Source organism: Gavia stellata, chromosome 28 (genome assembly GCF_030936135.1).
Source record: "Gavia stellata isolate bGavSte3 chromosome 28, bGavSte3.hap2, whole genome shotgun sequence".
In the NCBI taxonomy this organism is placed as follows: Eukaryota; Metazoa; Chordata; class Aves; order Gaviiformes; family Gaviidae; genus Gavia; species Gavia stellata.
Window position 1 is genome coordinate 1,640,557 of NC_082621.1, and position 11,203 is coordinate 1,651,759.

Sequence of the window (11,203 nt, forward strand, 5' to 3'; positions counted from 1 at the left end):
GGTGTGGGGCGGGGGGGTGCGCACCTGTCTACACTCGCGGCTGTGCTGTGCGCTCACACGGGGCTGCACCCCCCCGCTGTGGGAGGGGCCAAGCAGGGTGTGGCACGTGTGGGTGGAGCCAAGCAGGGTGTGGCACGTGTGGGTGGAGCCAGCGGGGTGGCAGAAGGCTCTCCGGGGCCGGGGGCTGGATCCACTCGATGCTCCCGTTGTCTCCATCACCCCATCACCCCCTTCATCCCCATCACCCCCATCATCATCACCCCATCACCCCCTTCATCCCCATTGCCCCCTTCATCCCCATCACCCCCATCATCATCACCCCATCGCCCCCTTCATCCCCATCACCCCCATCATCCTCATCACCCCCATCACCCCCATCATCCTCATCACCCCCATCACCCCCTTCATCCCCCTCGCCCCCTTCACCCCCATCACCCCCATCATCCTCATCACCCCCTTCATCGCCATCACCCCCTTCACCCCCATCACCCCCTTCATCCCCATCACCCCCATCATCCTCATCACCCCCATCATCCCCATCATCCTCATCACCCCCATCACCCCCTTCATCCCCCTCGCCCCCTTCACCCCCATCACCCCCATCATCCTCATCACCCCCTTCATCGCCATCACCCCCTTCACCCCCATCACCCCCTTCATCCCCATCACCCCCATCCTCCCCATCCTCCTTTCCCCCCTCGCCGGGCGCGGGCGATAAAGACGCAGACCCCGAGCGTATGTCAGGAATCAGTGCCTGTCGCAGGCGCCTAATCTGTTTTTCTAAGCCGCCCACGAGCAGCGCGTTAGCCGAATTAGGCCGACAGCTGCTACGGGTCCTCTCCCCCTCCGCGCCCGCGCCGCGACGCCTGCCGCAGATGCCGAGGCCGGGAGCGGCGGGTACCGCCGCTCCCGGCCTCGGCATCTGCGGCAGGCGTCGTGGCGTCCGCCTCGCACCTCCCGCCGCTCGGTGCCGGCACGCGGCGCACGAGGCCCTCGAACCTCACCGGGCACATGGCACCCATCGCAGATCCCATGGGAGAGGGCGCGGGGTACAGGCGTGTGCATCCGCTTCTGGGTTGTTGGTGTGTGGGGTTTTTTTTTTTTTTTTGGATAGCAGTAGAATGCAATATGCAAATGAGATGGTTATTACCGCAATGTTCGTCAAGCTGAGCTGAGAAGACATTAATAGCCTGATGAATATGCATGTGAATTTGTTAATTAAGTTAATTATTCTGCTGAAAATGCATTCGTCTTCCAAGGACATTTTCCCAATGATTTTTACATGCTTCAGTCATTAGTCATGCTATATTTTATCAGGGAAATGAGTTTGCTTAAGTTGTAAAAAAAAAAAAGCAAGCAAGAAAGAAAGAAAGAAAAAGGAAAACGGGAAAGGAAAAAAAAAAAAGAAAATGAAAAGGGAGAAGAAAAGGGAAAACAAAGCGCGGGGCAGGGCAGGGCCGGCGGCTTCGGGGGGGAAACTTCGGGCAAGAGCTGGGGCTGCAGGTGGGTGCAGGTGGGTGCAGGTGGGTGCGGGCACCCCCCGCCCCCCCCCGTCTCCCCCCTTTTTTCCCTCTGATGACAAACTTTTTTTTTTTTTTTCCCAGTGCCAAATTTCCAACACATTAATTAATTGTTGTAGCCAATTAACTGTAGTTGTGCAAATGAGTTTAGCACTAATTACCATGCAGTGCCTGTAATCACATAAAAAACTTGCTGAGAGGTGGAGGGAGCGGGGGGAGCGGGGGCTCTGCCGGGGCGCGGCGGTGGGGGGACGGGGGCAGGATCCGGCCGCCCGGTGGGGTGCGGTGCTTGGGGGGCAGGCGGTGGGGCCCTGTCCCCGACACCGGTGTCCCCAGGGCTGGCAGGGGCTCGGCGGGAGGGGACAGGGAGGGCCTGGCCATGGCGGGGGTCACGCAGGGGCAGATGGCCACAAGCGGCTGGTTCCTGCGCTCGGTGCTGCTGACACCCCCAGTGCTGGGCCGTGCTGTGCCATGCCATGCCGTGCCATGCCGTGCTGTGCCATACCGTGCCATGCCATGCCGTGCCATGCCGTGCTGTGCCGTGCCATGCTGTACTGTGCCATGCTGCGCCATTCCACGCTGTGCCGCGCTGCGCAGAGCCGTGCCATACTGCGCCATGCTGAGCAGCGCCATGCCGTGCCGCGCCATGGCAGGAGAAAGCAGGGTGACCCACGGCACCAGGCAGATGCCTGGGGTGAGACCCCCAACCCATCCTTCCTGGCCCCCCGTGAGCAGAGCCCCCCCAGCACCCGGTGTCTCCCCCGGCCGCGGCCCCTCTGCCCACCTAATCACACCCCGGGACGAGGTGGGGACCCCCATCACCTCGGCCCACGGTTTTGGCAGGGATGGGGCGGCCAGGCCAGCGCTGACCCCCAGGACCCCCCAGCGCTGGGCTGGAACCTCCCGGCAAGGGGCAGCCGGGACAGGGGGCAGCCGGAGCCATGTCCCCTCCGGCAGCCAGGCCGGGCAGCAGGCGGGCACCGGGGATGGGCTGGCACCCTGCCCGGCTGGAGGATTAGCTGTGCCATGGATACAGACTCCCAGGGGGCTGCTGCGCTACTGGGCTGGGGCTCTGGTGGCACGGCACGGCATGGCACGTCACATCACGGCACATCACGGCATGGCATGGCACGACACGGCATGGTGCAGCACAGTATGGTACAGCATGGCATTGTATGGTATGGCAAGGCGTGGCACAGCATGGTGCGCCACAGCATGGCACGTCATGGCATGGTATGGCATGGCGCAGAATGGCACAGCATGGCACGGCATGGCACAGCATGGTGCGGCACGGCACGGCACAGCATGGCATGGCACGGCAAGGCATGATATGGCATAGCGCAGCATGGCATGGCACAGCATGGCAGAGCACAGCATGGCATGGCACAGCATGGCACAGCATGATGCAGCATTGCACGGCACAGCATGGCATGGCATGGCAAGGCATGGCGCTGTATGGCGCAGCATGGCACGGCACAGCATGGCACATAGTGGTGTAGTACAGCGCATCCTGGCGTGGCACGGCATGGCATGGCACGGCATGGCGCAGCATGGCACGGCACGGTACGGTGCAGCATGGTGCAGCACGGTACGGCACGGCACGGCATGGTACGGCATGGTGCAGCATGGCACGGCATGGCACTGTGCAACATTGTGCAGCATGGCACGGCACGGCACATGGTGGTGTAGTACGGTGCAGCCTGGCATGGCATGGCACAGCATGGCACAGCGCGGCGCGGCCCCCCCGCCCGGGAGGCAGGGAGTTAAAGCGGGACCCGCTGCGCTATAAATTTTGCATGGGGCGGGGGGGCGCTGGGCGGGAGCCAGGGGCGTCTCTGGGTAACAATAAACACCCGGGCAGGAGCAGCTGGTGCCGACTCTCTCTGCATCACAATGCCGGAATAACGCTAATAAACGCGCCCGCACCCGCACCACCCGGCCAGGGCCAGGGTCCGGCCAGGGCCAGGGTCCGGCCGTGGGGCGATGCTCTGGCCTTGGCGAGGGTCTGGCCGTGGGGCGAGGGTCCAGCCGGGGTGAGGGTCCGGCTGTGGAGCGAGGGTCCAGCCGGGGTGAGGGTCTGGCCATGGCGAGGGTCTGGCCAGGGCAAGGGTCCAGCCGGGGCAAGGGTCCGGCCGTGGGGCGAGGGTCCAGCCACGGCGATGTGCGGCGATGCTCTGGCCTTGGCGAGGGTCCAGCCGGGACGAGGGTCCGGCCATGGCAAGGGTCTGGCTGTGGGGCAAGGGTCCAGCCATGGGACAAGGGTCCAACTGTGGGGCACAGCATCCCACGGCCACTCGCAAGGGAGAAGGGATGGCGGCGCAGGCCCCCGGCTGCTCCCGCCAAAGCATCCCGGGATGCCAGAACAAAAGGGTCCGACACCTCTCGCCGTCGCCGCTGGCACCACACAGCAAAGGGCCGGGGTCTGGTGACACCACGTTGCCCTGCAAAACGCCAAAGCCGGCACACAGCGGGCACTCCCCACGTGTGACGTGCTGCCGGCTGTCCCCATCGCCCCGACGCAGCGGTGGCATCGCGGCCACTGGCCCAAGCGCCGGGAAGCCGGCCCAGTGCTGTGGCAGAGCCAGGCTGGGGACCCCCCAGGACCCTCCCGTCCCCCTACACGTGGCCAGTGGCTTCGAGTGGCCGGGGCTCGGCCACCACCACGTTCCGCACCTCCCACATGCCCGGAGCCGGGACCAGGTGCCCGCGGCTGTGCCCCCCTCGCCCCTCAAATGTGCTCCCCACTTCTCCGGGCAGGCCGGAGGTGCGTGGGGGCCGTGGGGGTCCGGCGGCGGCGGCGGCCGCCATCCCCGCAGGCTGCAGTTCGCATTCCAGCGCAGGAGGCAGCTGTGCCGCCGCCCCAGCGCGGCCCCCCCAGCGCCACTAAATATTAATGCCTGCCCTACATTGCACCGCGGCACCTGCCACGGGCAAAGCCCCCCGGCCCCCCCGGCCCCTCGCAGGGCTGGGCAGCTGCCCCGGCCCACCGCGCAGCCCGGCCCCCCCGGGGCTGTGCCAGAAGGTGTGGGGAGGACGCGCCTGGACCAGCTGTGCCCCCCGCCCCCCCCGGGGCTGGGCAGGAGGGACAAAGCGAGGGAGGGGGCACGGTGGGGTGCGGGGGGCAGCGGGCACCGACAGCCCCTGTGCTGGGGGAGGCTGGGGGCAGAGGGGCTGCTGGCATGGGACAGGGCTGGGGGCTGCCCCGGGGGTCCAGGAGCCCCCCAGGCCCCCACCCTGACCTGGGGGTCCCAGCAAGAGCAACCGGGCAGTGGGGTTTGCCGGCAAACAGCGGCGAGAGCAGCTCTGCCCGCTGGCACGCTCCCCCCCCCGGCACCGCCACCCCCAGCAGAACGCCCCCACCATTGCCGTCAACCACAGCTGAGGCCGTGCCGCTCATCACATGTGTGCCAGGCGGCACCGGGGGGGGCGGCCGCGGCCCCAGCTCCCGCCTTGAGCCCCAGCCAAAAGTCCAGAGCCGAAAAGTAGGGGGTGATTGATGGCGGCGTTTGGCGGGTAAGCGCACCCCGCGGCCCAATCCTCCCACCTTCCCCAATTCCTCCCCTGCCCCTATTCAGAGATCGTGTTGTCTCATGGTGGTCCCAGAGGCACCATTAATTAAAAATACATCCAATTAAATGGCAGGTGAAAGCGTGCAGGCGCAGGCCCTCCCCCGGCCCCCCCCTCGCCTTGGCTCAGCTGCGCTGGCGGCGGCGGGGAGGGCGATGCACCGGGTCGGGGTGCGGTGCCAAAGCCCCGTTCCCGCTGCCACCGGCTGCACTTGAGTGCCCCGTTCCCGTATGGGCACCCGCTGAGGTCCCCGGGGTGCAGCGGGGTGGGGGGGTCACCCTGCCCATGCCCCCCTCCCCGCATGGGCAGCAGGCGGGAGGGGACCGTGGTGGCAGTGGGCACGACGGCCGGGAGGGGAGTGTCCCCCAAAATGCGAGGTGCTCAGCCCTGGCTTGGCGGAGGGGCACGGGCACGGCCACCGCCTTGGCGTGGGGACATGGGGACAGGGGCTGGAGCGATGCTGGCCACCGCCGGCCCCAGCCCAGCCCGGCTGCAGCGTCCCCGGGAGGGGGCACCGGGGGGGTACGGGGGGCTGGGGAACCCCCCGGGCTGCGGCGGCTTCGCTTTCCCGCTAATTGGAGATGTTAATCTCGGGCGCCTTTCCGCTCGGGGTGCTGGCAGGAGGCACCAGCTGTGCCGTGCCGCCCGCGCCGCCTTTTTAATCAAGCTGCTGGTACGGCGGGGCGGGGGCGCGGGGGCTCGCCGGGCCAGGCGGCCCCATGGCACAGGGGCTGCTGTCCCCCCAGGAGCGGGGACAGGGCAGGACCCTTCCCAATGAACCCCCCGTCCCACCCGTGTCCGGCCAACCCCTTCCAACTGCTGCGGGCACGTGGGGCACGGCCCGGTGACACCATCCGAAATGCCACTGGTGCCCTCGAAACCCGTTCCCAGTGTGGCAATCCAGTTGGAAAGCGCTGGATCCCACGGGATGGAAAGCACCGGATTCACGTACCCATCCTTCACCCCAAAAAAACCCAACCCCAACACCCACCTCCATCCTCGGCACATCGCGGCCTCCAACACCGCCACAATTTTTTGGTGGTTTTATCCCCCTCCCCACTCCCGTTCTTTTTCCATCCTTTTATTCCCACCCCCCCTCCGCAACGCGCCAAGGAAAGGTGTTAACGGATTTTTTTTGGAAGGAAACGTCTAAATTGCAAGAAAATCCTTTAATGCCGACAGCCGGAGCAGCTGGAAGGACAAATATAGCCGGGGAGGAGGATGGGGACGCGGTGGGAGGCGGTGGCCGTGCCAAGAGCGACACCTGGTGACTGGCGTACTCGGACACGCGTGAACACGCATGTGCGCCCGCCTCAGGTGTGCGCACACGCGTGTTCACGCGTGTGCGCACACCTGGGGCGGGCGCACATGCGTGAGCGGGCGTGTGAGTGCAGGCGTACACCCACATGTGGGTGCAAACGTCCCCGCCTGCGTGCTCGCGCGCACCGGACGAGCACAGCCGTAGCAAGAGCTGCTTCTGCAGGTGGGGAAACTGAGGCACCGAGAGATCGACCGACCTATGCCTTGGACCACCCAACAGCAACGGAGAGCCGAGCTGTGCCGCGGAGCCGCTCCGTGGGCTTTACCAGGCTCGGATTCGGCTCATCCCACCGAGCGCCGGGGCGGCGGGATGGCTGCATTCGTTCCGGGTGGAGAGTCCAGCGGGAGAGGGCGGCTGTCCGCGTGGGCAGCACCGCGGCGGAATCCGGTTGCCACGCGGCCATCGGCAGCGCCGAGCTCCTGCAGCCTTCGCAGGAAGGCCCTTGCTCCTCCTCCTCCTCCCCTCCGAGCCCTAGCCACTCCATCGCCACCACCCTCGCTGCTGGCACGCCGGGAGAAGCACCGAGCACATGCCGGGCTCACCGTGCCGCTGAGGGCGATGCCCAGGGTGTCGGGATGCACTGGCAGCCGCTGCCCATGGGCACACGTGGAGCCCGGCCACGCCACCGCCACGACTCCTGCGCCGGGATGAGCGGGAGAGCTGCCCGCACGAGGACCACGGGAGCAAGGAGGGCCGGGATGGATCCCACGGCTGGGCCCAGGCGACGGCACCGTGAGGAGCCAGGAACGGTGGGACCGAGCAGCCGGGAGAGCCGCGGCTCTGCCGAGCGTAACCCAACGGGGAAGAGGCAAGCGCCGGAGATTTACAGCGTCGGCTCCGCGAGCGCCGCACAGCCCCCGGCCATTTGGCACGGCAGCTGCTGCCGGGGAAGTTCAATGCAAAAAATGAATTAAATAGAATAAACCGCCCTGGTCACCGTGGGACGGGGCGGAGGCGGCGAGCGGGATGCCGCAGGAGCAGAGGGCCGCACAGGGACGGCCGCGGCTGCCGAGGGGCTTTGTCTGCCCGCGGTGGGAAGGGGGACACGGCGGAGCCCGGGCAGGCGTCGTGGCCAGGGTGGGTCCCGCACGCCGTGCCAGGGCGATGCCCCGCAGCCCCCCGGCCGCCTCCCGCCCCGGGCAGGGACCAGGCGGATGGATTAGCTACCCCGACTGCACGGCTCCCAGCTGCCCCGCTCATAAATCAGGAGGAGGGCGGCCGGGCGGCCAGGTTGGGCTGCTCGCAGGCTCGCTCCCGCTTTCAGAGGCAGAGTAAAGCATCCGGCGCCGAGGCCGCCTCCGCCCCCCCCACCATCTGCACAGGGATATATTTTAAGACGTGTCAGCGGCAGGGATGCTAAACCAGGCGAAAGGAGAGCAAGAAAGCCGGGGCTGGAATGGGAGATGACGGCCAGGCTCTGCTGCGAGGACGGCATGGCTGCAGTGCGGGGACCACCGTCACACGGGGCGAGACCCGCAGCCCCCCACCAGCACCCCTTCGTCAGCCCTCGCCCGCTGCTCCTTCCGCTCTCCCGGCGGCGGCACGGGCCTCGGGCAGCGTGACCGAAAAGCACACGAGGGTCTGCCTGAGCCTCAACCCGTCAGAAGCTGATGCTGGGGAGCAAACGGAGGCCCAGGAGCGGGATCAGCCACCGCCTGCACCCTCCATGGCTCCTGCCATCCTGGATCCTGTCCCTTCGCCTTCCCGGGAGAGGGAAAGCCTCCTCCAGCCCTCCCAGGAGCCAGGCTGGAGCTGGGAAAAGCGTGGAGAAACACCCCAGGAAGGGAGATGGATGGATGGAGGACGCAGACCCTCCACCACGGCCGCAGGTCCCTCCCTGTGCCCTCAGGGCTGGAGCAGAATCTGTCCCTCAAGGCACCCCGGGGGCCACTCCGGAGCCCGAGGGGCTGCCAGGAGCTGGGGGAAGGGGCAGGATCCAGGATCTCTTCCCTTCCTGACCCCCACGGCACCATCTCCTCTCCCGGTTTCGCTTCAGCTCCAGCTTTCATCCTTCCTACTCCCACCGTAAGCGAAGCAGCCCCCGCGCTCCAGCTCCGGCATCGCCCGCCCAGGCGGACACCAACACCCATCAGAGCTGCGGCACCAGCGAGCTGGGTGACGAGGCGGGTGACGGCCGAGGGGCTAACGAGGGCTCGGCCCCGCTCTCAATTAGCGGAGACGAGTTTGGGGGTTCCAGAGGGCTGCAGCCTGGCAGGGCAGAGGGCTGGCGATGCCACGTCCTGGCCACCCGCGCCGGTCTGGCACCGGGGCCCAGCTCACTCACCGGCACGGCCGGGCACCGCGCTCCGGCAGCGGGGAGAGCAGGACGAGGGGAAAAAAGGCTTTTAAAGGAAAAAACACGGTTACCGTGTAATTTGGAAAGGCTACAGCAAGCAGCGCAGTAATTCAGTGCAATGGAGCAAAAGGCAATACAGTAACAGGAAATATTTAATTTTCCAATCTCCACTTTCCATTTTTATAAACTGAAAAGAAAAAATTTAATATATTACAAAATATCTGTACAGAGACAAAGGTACAACCAAAAAAAGGCGCGCTCAGTCTCAAAACGAAACTCAGGAGAGGTACAGCAAGAGTCTTACCAGACGCTTCTCTGCTGGGTAACTGGCTACAGCGTGTTAGACATCGGCACTAAACCCAAACCCGATCCGTGTGGAGGAAGAAAGGAGGGGCGAATTGCCATCTACTGACTTCTCTGTAACCTGCACCACATTTTACACCCTTTTAAACGCATATGTTTCCCCCCCCCAGTAAATCCTTTTGTCGTCTTTGTACAGAGACCCTTAAAAAAAAAAAAAGAAAAAAAAAGGGGGGAAAAAAAAAAAGGGGGGAAAAAAAAAAAAGAAGAGCTGCTGGGGGGGTCGGGGAGGACGTGAGCGGCCCCCAGCCCTGCGACCAGGGGCCGTGTCCTGGCCAGGCTGGTCCCCCCGCTGCTCCCTTCCCCCTCGCAGGGATCGAAAGCCTCTTGCTGGGCCCAGTTAAGAAAAGCCACTGGAGATGGAGCAGCGGCCCCTGCCAGTGCGGCAGCTCTGCCCAAACCTCCCCGGGCGGTCGGTGGGCTCGGACAAGGGAAGGGCGAAAACCGCCTTCTGCAGGAGCCCAGAGGCACCTCCCGGCCGGGACAGACGGCAGATGCCATCGGCCACCCCGAGCCCCAGAGCAAGGGACAGAAGTCTGGGATGTCTGTCCTTGGCTCAAGGTGGGACAGAGGGACAGGAGCCCACCCTCGCGGCCACCGCTACCTCCGAGGTCCTCAGCACCTTTTCAGCCCCTGCTGCAAAATAAAGCGGTGCCGGAGAAGCGGCCCCGTGGGGCCGGCCGCTCCGGAGAGAGCCACGGGGCTGGCGAGGTCCCGGCGGCACTGGCTTCGCTTTCGCAAAAGCTGGTCCGGGCCACCCTAAAGGGCACCTACGAGTGGGACCCCAAAGCTGGGGGGCACGGGCACCGCGGAGCCGGCAGAGCCTGCGAGGAGGTCAGGTTCGCGGTGCTGGTTGAAAGCCCGCTCGCTCCTCGGCAGGCTTTTCTGGGGATTTGCCAAAATTTGGAAAGACAATAAATAGGCATCGGCTTCCTAAGAGGATTCAGCACTGGAACATGGCTTTCCCTTCCAAATTGGATGGGCTCAGGAAGAAAAGCCAGAACAACAACAACAAAAACTCCACCACAGACCAGAGCCGGCAGCTGCACGGTGGGGAAAAAAAAAATAGAGAAATTAAAAATCCCCTCAAGAGGTGACTGGTTTATTTAGTGCACTCTGCATCCTACAGAACTTCGCTTTTTCTGTCTGCACATCAGGCATGAACTGGCAATTAAAATAAAAAAAAAACCAAAACACCAAAACCCAACACATTTACACTTGGGATTTTGCAAACGGCGTCGCTCCTCGGTGCTGACTCAGTGCTCCGAGAGCCGCTGCTCCCCACTCACGCGGGGGCCTCGCACGTTACCAGCAGTGTGTGTATAGATATAAATATATATATTTCTTTTCTCTCCCCTCCTTCCTCCCGCGGCAGAGCTGCTGGGTGCAGCCGCGGCTCTGGCTGCGTGAGGCAGGGTTTCCCCAGTTAGAGAAGCACCATCAGGTGCATTTTTTTTTTAATTTATCTCTCTGTATAAAAAGAAATTAAATCAAATCCTGTTAGTAGCAAGAAGGTCTCTCGGCCCCCCGGACTCCCACCCATTTAACACTTCAGAACACTGTCGTCTCTAAAATTAAAAGAAGAACCGTATGTTTTCCATAGGAAAGGCCTACTCAGAAAAAAAGCTCATAAATATGTACCTTTGTTTTATTCATCTCTTTTAAGTCTCATTGAAATGGACAACATCGCAACGTTCTGCGGGAGGAGAAAATTCATCGTAAATACTTCCTCGACAACAACAAAAATATATATGCTTATAGAAATGATACATTAACGCCTGGTAAACCTCAAAGTACTGAGATGCTGCTTGGGGAGCCCGACCGACCCCGTCAGGACACGCAACACCAGCCCAGAAGGATGCCGGGTACGAAGGACACTCCTACCTGGTGGCTCCTCCCCACCAGAAGTCAGTTTTTTTCCTTTTTTCTTTAATTCTTAAAGTGTTTTGGATGTTAGGAAGTACAAAGAAATACGTATTTTTAAGTGAGGTGTTCTCTTCGGCTCTTAAAAAAAAAAAAAGGAGGAAAAAAAAAAAAAAGACGATTCCCACTGCAAAGTTATGGCAGGAGACACACAAACCCAAAGAGACCCTTCACGAAAGCCAATTTACTAAGGCTGCCGTCAAAAGAGAGGGGGCC